The 7,566-nt window shown below is 42.2% G+C and overlaps 1 pseudogene; it reads right to left on the minus strand.

The window, feature by feature from the left end:
* Positions 1 to 540: 540 nt before the first annotated feature.
* On the minus strand, positions 541 to 2,661 carry Hspd1-ps14 (heat shock protein family D (Hsp60) member 1, pseudogene 14; annotated as a pseudogene).
* Between the last annotated feature and the right edge of the window lie 4,905 nt (positions 2,662 to 7,566).

The raw sequence follows: 7,566 nt of genomic DNA on the forward strand, positions 1-7,566 counted from the left end.
AAGGGGAAAGAGGGTTGGAAAGGACAAATATGAACACAATGTATTCTTCTCTTTCTTCTTTTTGAGATAGGGCTTTACTAGCTCTGGCTAGCCTGGAACTCACTATGTAGGCCAGGCTAACCTCCAACTCACAGAGATCCACCTGGTTTTGCCTCCAGAATGCTAGGGTTAAAGGCATGTACCACCATGCCCAGCACAATGCATTGTTCTTTTCCCTTTTCATTATTTTTCTCCATTTAATTAATTCATCCATCCATTCATTCACTTTACATCTCTTTTCTCCTAGCATCCACCTCACAAGCTCCTTCCCCTTCTTCTCCCCCTCTGCTTCTCCTCTGAGAAGGGGGAGGCCCCCTTGGGGACCAACCTACCCTGGCACATCAAGTCATTGCAGGAGGTGGCCACTTCAGGCTCCGTATCCTCTACCGCTAGGAGGCTAATCTAGAGTCACCCCCATAGACTCAATGGGAGCCTCCCCCATCCCAGGTCTCTAGCATGTCTTAGAGATTGGCACCTCCCCATCCTCCCCCATTCCCCCACCTTCCTTGAATTTCCTGCCACAGTTCATTGAAAAGGGCAAAGCATTATTCTAGGCCACCTCCCATACCCACTGCTTTTCCATCCATTGCACCTATTCTAGGGTCATTCTCTTCTTTAGGGATTTCTGTCCTTACAGCTTCAGCTGTAGATAGAAAGGAGGCCACCCCGGCAGCATCCAGTAAAGCAGCTCTTACAGTCTTGTTGGATCATTGATTGATTTCCTTTTCTGCCATGTTCAAACAAAATCTGAATAGAGCATCATAACCAGCTTCTGAGGAACTCTGCAGAATTATTTTCTCAGCTATCAAAGATCCTTTGCTACCCTACATCCTTAGCATAGTCATTGCAGGAATTTTGAGTGCTCTTTTAATAATTTCTATACCTGTTTTCTGATCTCCATTAGCAGGCTTTAATGAACGCAAGACTGGGATGCACTGAAGGAGAACCCAGCCTTCTGTGAGAATAATGCTTTCTTCAACAGCAGCTCTTGAAGCACTGAGAGCATCAGAAGCTCTGTCTTTCTTCTCATTCACTTCCATACCACTTGTCCTTCCACACAGCTACTCTATCTGAAAGTTTAGCGAGTAGCTTGTTCAGCTTTCCCTTTTCGTATTCACTAGTTGTGATGTCTAGCTGCTCAGTGATGCCTTGAATACATTTTTCAATGTGAGCTTTGTCACCTTTTCCTTTCAAAAACATGGTACCATCTCTGTTAACAGTGACCGATCCAACTTTTCCTAAGTCATGAGCTTGAACTTCTTCAAGATTTAGATTTAACCTCCCTTCTCCAAACACTTCACCACCAGTAGCAATAGACACACCTTTAAGCTGGTTCTTTCTATTGTCCCTAAACCCTAGAGCTTTGACTGATACAACCTGAAGACCAACTTCAAGCCTGTTCAAAACCAGTGTGCTTAGAGTTTCTCCATCAACATCTTCAACCATGATGAGCAAGGGCTTCCGACGAGTATTGGCAACTTCAAGAGCAGGTACAATGGCCTAGACACTAGAAATGTTCACTCAACAGAATGCAGGCATCTCAGATTTTGCATTTTTGATGTGTTAATGAAATACGGGGAAATATATCCTCTATCAAACTTCAATAATTTCTAGCTTATCCATCAGGGTTTGTTCATCCTTCACTGTGATGACACCCTTTCTTCCAACCTTTTCAATTGCATCAGAAATGATGTTCCCAATGTCTTTGTCTCCGTTTGTAGAAATTGAAGCAACCTGAGCAATTTCTTCAGGGGCTGTCACAGGTTTAGATTGTTTTATAAGCTCAGCAATTACAGCATCTAACAGCCAACATCACACCTCTCTGAATTTCCACTGGATTGGCCCTTCAATAATCACTGTTCTTCCCTTTGGCCCCATGGTAACAGCTAGATTATCTGCTGAAAAGTCTACATTAAGCATTAAGGCTCTGGCATGCACACCAAATTTTACGTCTTTGGCATAGGCAGGAGTGAGATGAAGCGTCAGGTGCCCAGGACACTGGTCTCATCTGATAAAGAACAGTGAGTAGTCAAAGCACTTCTGAGAGGCAGTGGTGGGAGCGTACATGGTGAGGCAGGCTGTCAGCTGCCAGTGAGGACTAAACTTGTGTTTTGTATGTTGGAGGCTGAACCTCATGCATGCTAAGCACATATAGAGCTCAAGCTTCTCTGGTATTATATATTATGGCATTCTGCTCATTTATAAGGTAATCCACTTGAGTCTGAAACATAGGGAAGTATTCAGAGTTTGAACAGCCCATTAAAATGGCATTTAAGTAGACACAAAGTTAAGTATAACAGCACAGTGTTCCTTTGATGTGGGAATTAACAGTGGGGTAGGAGACTTGACCTGGAAAATGAAGACTAAGTTCTTGGTACCATAAGAAAAGAAGTAAAATAGGGAAGACAACATGGAGATTGCTCGCCCATTTGCAAGTTGCAGGGAGAGGCAGCTTACAGTTTGTAGCAGCTCACACCTCAGGATGATTGGTCTTAGTGGATGAACCACACAAATAGGAAAAAAACCCAGGGAGTGACTCAGCTCCGGCTGCTCCCGCTGCTCCTGTGCCTGGCATGACCTCTGCTGTTGTCCTCGGACCTTGCTTCCCTCCTCCTCTGTCATTGTGGAGAAACAGGAAGGAATGTTTATTAACAAGGCTGGCTGGGGTCACACCCAAAGCAATATCAGAGTTTTACCTCTCCTGGGCCTGGGAAGAGGTCCAAAGATCAAGGGCAGCTCCCAGTTAGTATGAGGCAAGAACAAACCTTAGAGAACACACTGCTTTTTTTTTTTTTTTTTTTTTTTTTAAGTCTTGACAGAAGGTCTGCTGGGTGTGATCTCATCTATTCCTCCAGGCCAGCCCCAGGCTTGTCACAGGTCACCAGGACCATAATTCCCAAGGGGCTTTGCCCAAGTTGATGGAGGAGCAATGGCTGGATCCTGAGTTGTCTCTCAGGGTTGTGTTTCCATGGCAGATGGCTGTAATAGCAGGGTTAGCTGCCCAAGTGGGCTCCTCAGCTCTCTTATCAACAGTCTTTCCTCCCATTTTTATCTTCTAGCACAATCATATATGTATATCTTACCAGCTCTGGTAATGAGTCACACCTTATGTGCTTAAGAGGTGAGGGGAGAAAGGAGAGCAGAGAGGAAGTAAAGAGAAAAAGAATGAGACAGTTGTGCGTGTGTGTGTGTGTGTGTGTGTGTGTGTAGAAAGAGAGAGGACGAGACAGAAACAGAGAGAAATAGAGTCAGAGAGAAGGGAATAGAGAGAGAGACAGAGACAAACAGAGACAGAGAGAGACAGTGAGTGAGGGAGATTTCTTTTCAAATATTTATGGTATGTTCCCTGCCTCACCCAATAGGGAGGAGGGATACAAAAAATTTTATTGCTCTGAAGGGTATAACCCAGCCCAACCGGTGCCACCCTGTGTGAAAATCTCAGAGATGCCAATAAGCCACTTGAGACAGTAAGGCTCCTGCCTTTCTGTTCTCATTTCTTATCAGTCCTTGGTTTGCAGAGGAAGAATGCTCGGGAAGAAGAATTTCATGGTTTCAAGAGGAGGGCAGATTTGTGAACTGCAGCCCCTGAAATGAATTGGTACGAGTTCTTGCTTAGGCTGTTTCTCCGGCTTTCCTTCTTAATAGCTACACACATCACAGTCAGAGCCTTGTATCAGAGCAGTGAAACTTAATCCCCTAAATCCGTGCATCTTCTTAGGTCAGTACAGTTCCACCTGTGTGGTCCGTGATCCAACAGCAAGCAACTGTCCTTGGAATTAACCCGTGTGCTCAGCAGTCCTTGTGTCTGTCTTCATTACAGCTGCTGATTAATACAGAACTTCTTAAATGGGTCAGGGAATTCATGAAAACGATTTGTTTAAACAATTCTCATTTATTGGCACTTACCGAGACCGTGGCTGCTTTCCAGAGGCAGTCAGAAACTCCGAGGAAGTGCCAGCATTGGAGTGTAGCCACTGGGATAGTGAGAATTCTTAGCCCGGCACCATTCCCCGCTCTGTGACATTTGGAAAGTTACCCAACATTTCTGCGCTTCAACTCCCTCATTGAATATGGGTATAATGATTGTGCTTACCTCATAAAATCGTGAGGCCCTATGACAATAATGTATCTTATTCTTTACGTGACATATAGAAAGTGTCTATTCTGACGGCAGTGAAGAGAATAGATGTGTATCTTTAGCATTTAACTATGATTTTGCTTATTCAAGGTCAAGTATTCTAGTTTAATGAGGTTGTCCAAACACTGTAAAGGGTCCTGAATTTCAAGGCTGTGGCTCAATTGCTCCCTCCTTTTTATGCCACTTCCTTTGAAGAGGCATGTATGTTCCAGTCCAGTGGCTGAAAACTTTATGGCAATGAATACCATGCTAATTTTGGTTTCACGTGCCCGTGGTCTGTGGTCCATCAAGTTGATGAAAAGGGGGAGCAGGAAGAAGGGAAAATATGTCACAGTCACTTCTCAAATGTCTTCTGAGAACAGTGACCACTTCCCAGATCCTTCTGTCTGCTGTTCTGTGGCTGTGGAAAAACTATCATTGCTACTGAGCTGTTTCAGTCAATTCCCAGGTAGACTCACCAAGTATGTTCACAGCAGGGCACCTTGGGGAAAAAATAGGCTTTGGAAGATATTTGCCAGACTGAGTCAGTCATGATTGAAGGACATTGCCCTCTATGGGCTAGTTGTCCATAATAAAGTGAATTCTCTCACCACACATGGCCTTGGTAACACCACTCAGGTTTAAGGTTGAGTGGCCAAGTTCAAATGTTCCAGATCCAGTAGAGCTCAGATCTTACCTGGAACTTGAAACTGTGCTTAGCTAGCCTTTCTCAAATCCTGCTTTTGAAGTTAATAGCTTATGGTCTTGGGCACTAACTTCGACCTTTCTGGGGAATTCATCTCTGCAATATGGGCAATAAAATCTTTCACCTAGGTTATTGTGAGGCCTCAATAAGATTTATATTACAACAATCTCTATTATAGATATGTTACACACACATGGATGCCCTTGTTTTATCAGTTTCCTATTTCTTCTCTCGGTTTCTTAGAGTCACATGGGGGTCCTGCTAAGCCATTCTATAAAAAGCAAGTCAGCCTCAGGCATAGGCATATGCTACCTTGGGAGTCAAAGGGCTCTGCACTTATATTTTGCCTGATGCTGATCATCTGTAGCAGATATTTAGATAACTAGAGAACACGGGAAATCATAAGTGTTTCCCAATGAGTCACTGCCCGTCAGGTGCTTTTTAGCATGTTGAAGGCTCTGTGATTATACCGTGATACTTAGGCCTATCTTCCCATTTTGCAGACTAGAGAAATGAAACACAGGAAGGCGAAAGGTGATTTTTCCCAAGCATATAAATCAAGGGTAGGGCAGAGCCAGAGTAGAATCTTCCCAAGCTTAATTTCTTGCCTAAAAAGTATCATTAATATTTAAAAATATCAAAATTGTGTTCGAATAATGGTTGATATGTAGACTAACAGAATAAAGGAAACAAAACTTAACTCTACAATGTTAGGTTCCCATACACCTCTTTTGGGGTTTCCTCTATGCTCTTGTCCTTGTTATTACCATTTTTATTCCATTTCCATAGGCAAAAGCATAGTCTCAACATGGTGCAGAAGCTGACGTAGATATTGTCCATGCATTACTGGCCATCTTAATAGCAACCTTAGATGGCAGTAACTATCACCCTTAATCCACCAGTGAAGAAACTGAAGCATGGAGGTGTAGTGATTCTCTGAAGTGGCTAAAATTCAACCTAAAGACTTTGGTTCTAGAAAAAAAATCAACATATCTAATACAGAGACATATTAAAAAATAAAGCTGACCAGGGTTAAAGCACCAGGCATGATTTCTTTCCTGTTCAATGGGGCATATAGCTGTCAGTTACTGCCAAGGCACAATCACCACTACTACTCACGTAGGAATATTTTGCTGGACTGGTCATTGTTGGAGATCAGAGGTGCCACAGTGGGGTGAGACTTTTAATTGCCTCACTCAATATGATATTTCCTGGCTGCACAGAAAGAATACAGTTACCTAAAAATAAATACAATTACTTGCTTTTGTTCCTTTGGCAGCTTACATGGCATCTTCTGCTACTTGAATGCTAGTCCTCGGGGAGGAGGCTTTCAGGTAATTTCCAGCTTACCTGCTCTCAGTTCTGTGTTTGAAGCTTGTGGTGCCCTTAGCATCAGGGACTTACTGTCAGTTTTGGGTTGAAAAGCTATAGCCGAGATTATTTGGGGGAGTATTTTGGACTGCTCTGATGAACAACTTGAAAGGAGGTTTCTCATACCTGGTCCTGCAGTTTTTGTTTGATAATCTGGCTATGGCTTCCGTGGGGGAGAATTATTACTCAAAGAGGTAAAACTTTATTTATGTACCTATATATAGACACATGTACCTACTTATATGTAATTTTAGATAACTATACAAGAATATGGTTCCCTAGGGCTTTTTCAAGCTTCCTTAGTGTTAGTTATCCATCCTTACTTTCTCTTTGTATTGCCTCCCTCCTTCCTCCTCACTTAAGCCCCATTTCCTGTTTTTATCATTTCCCGTTTATATCACTTTAATCCTGTGATTTCCTTCTCTAGAGCCACACTCCTGATGTACAGTCTCTTACTTCTCTGGTGTCTGTGGTTCCTCCAGGTTATATACTCACCTCTAAAGATGTGGAGGGAGGAACCACCGCTGAGAGAGAATTTGAAGTGTTGGTCTTTCTGCATCTGGGTTACCTCAGTCAATATGATATTTCTTGGTTCCACAAAAAAGAATACAAATACTTAAAAAATAAATAAAAAGAAACTTACAGCCTTATAAGGACAAACACACCCCTTAATTGAGCACAACTCTCTTTTTTCGTTGCAGTACAACGACACTTTTTCTTAATTCTTAAATTAAGCCCTTGAGATTAATAATGCACATTACCCTTGCACATTCAATGTACTGATTGTACAGGAGAAAATAGTGCTGAAATCATTCAGTTTTGGATCCTGTTACTTTGCTGAAAGGGTTCATCAGTTCTTAGAGTTTTTTTTGATGGATTCTTTAATGCCTTATGTATAGAATACATATCATCTTTAAATCTTCATAGTTCGGCTTTGCCTTTTACCATTTATATCACTTTTATATTCTTCTCTCTTCTCACTGCACTAGCTAAGAGTTCAGACACTATCTTGAGTAGGAGTGTAGACAATGGACATATGTGTCTTGCTCTATCAGGAATGCTTTGAGTGTGTCTCTGTGTAGTGTGATGTTGGCTTTAGGCCTGTTGTATACAGCCTTTGTTATGTTGATGTATGCTCCCTCCATCCCTACCCAGTCCATGACTTTTTTTCCTGAAGGGATGTTGAATTTTGTCAAACGCTTTTGTATGTATCTATTGAGATAATCATGTGATTCTATTTTTGAGTCTATCTATGTATGTGATAGATAAAAATTAATGGATTTATCTGTTTAACTGTGGATGATGCCAACTCGGTCATGATGAATGCTCTTTC

Source organism: Rattus norvegicus, chromosome 5 (genome assembly GCF_036323735.1).
Source record: "Rattus norvegicus strain BN/NHsdMcwi chromosome 5, GRCr8, whole genome shotgun sequence".
NCBI lineage: Eukaryota > Metazoa > Chordata > Mammalia > Rodentia > Muridae > Rattus > Rattus norvegicus.